This window comes from Bos grunniens, chromosome 10, assembly GCF_055505025.1.
Source record: "Bos grunniens cultivar Pamir isolate PY7600 chromosome 10, Bosgru_T2T1.0, whole genome shotgun sequence".
Classification (NCBI taxonomy): Eukaryota; Metazoa; Chordata; class Mammalia; order Artiodactyla; family Bovidae; genus Bos; species Bos grunniens.
The window spans coordinates 64,622,765-64,624,156 of record NC_141174.1 but is presented as its reverse complement, the minus strand read 5'-3'; the positions used below and the strand labels follow the sequence as shown (position 1 = coordinate 64,624,156).

The 1,392-nt window shown below is 41.2% G+C and overlaps 1 pseudogene; it reads right to left on the bottom strand.

The window, feature by feature from the left end:
- Positions 1–807: 807 nt before the first annotated feature.
- LOC147364679 (multiple coagulation factor deficiency protein 2 homolog pseudogene) lies at positions 808–1,187 on the bottom strand (annotated as a pseudogene).
- Positions 1,188–1,392: the final 205 nt, after the last annotated feature.

Sequence of the window (1,392 nt, the reverse complement as noted above, 5' to 3'; positions counted from 1 at the left end):
AGAAGGGATAAAGTCCTTACATTCTTAAGAGTTTCTAAACTGCAAAAACAAAACCCTAGAAACGAGTTAAATACAAATACCTAGAAAGCTAAAATGTTTGCTAATGATGAGAAGTAGAGAACACTTATAGAATTGAGGTCTCTCCTTGGTTGAAAACATAAAAGATAGTGTAAGGATGTGGCAGTAGTAGTATAAGATACTGAAGAACTGAAAAAGGTGAATGACTTAGGTCAGTGGTGTGGTGTTCCCAAAGTCCCAGGTAATACAGAATCTTAGACTCTGGCTAGCTCAACTATTTGACATTCTTCTGATCTGTGGCTTTGAATAGCCTAATAAATACTCCCTTGACCAGAACAAGTAATCATTTAGGCCAGGGGAACTTTACAGAATACTGACCACGTTCCTCTGAAGAGACAGGACACCCCCAGGGGAAAGGGAAACATTTGGCATTCATTCCATTCCTTCAGTTACTGAAAAGTGTGTCCAGTTAGCAAAAGCTTGTCTTACTTTTCAGGTAGCATGAATTAAAACCAAGAGCCTAGCAGCATTCTCCATCCAAGTTCCTGAGTGCTCAGCTCCAATCATCCAATATTCTTAAAAGGATTTTTTTTTATCAAGCTCTTGTCCAATAAGATATTTAACAGTACTTGGGGACTACAGTCGGTCCCATTCCTCTGCTTTTTCATTTCTCTTGATTTCTCTTTCTCACCCCAGTATAACATGTTGCTACAGGTTTTTACCAAAATACCAAAGCAGTATTTTGGAAATGAGTTATTTTGCATTACATAAAGTGTCTGATCACATTATAATGGGTCAGATTTGCATTTAACTGGGAGATGGCCACATCGGGTCTACTGCAGGGATTTTGAAAATTCCCCTGGCATAGACGATGTATCCATCATTGTTCTTGTCATCCTCTCTCAAAACACCATCTATTAAGTTGATCAGCTCATCTTCGTTCATTGGTGCCTGCTCACTTCCCTCCTCCTTATGAACATGAGTGATGGCCGTGGAGAGTTCTAGGCCGTCAAGCAGATTATTGCCATCATAATCATGCATTTTGAAATAATGGAGCTGCAGCTCTTGTGGGGACACTCTGCTTCTGGTTTGTTGATGACACCTTCAAGATGCTCCATGATATGCCCTCGCTGCCACCAGCTGCCACCAGTTTTTCCCCAGACGCGAAGCCCTCCTCAAATTCTTGACAGATGTTAATATTTGAGATTGAGGAATAAGAAATTGAAATTCACAGAACTCTTGGGAATTTCTGATATCTTCAGTTCAGTTCAGTTCAGTCGCTCAGTGTCCAACTCTTTGTGACCCCGTGGACTGCAGCAGGCCAGGCATCCCTGTCCATCACCAACTCCTGGAGTTTACTCAAACTCATGTCCA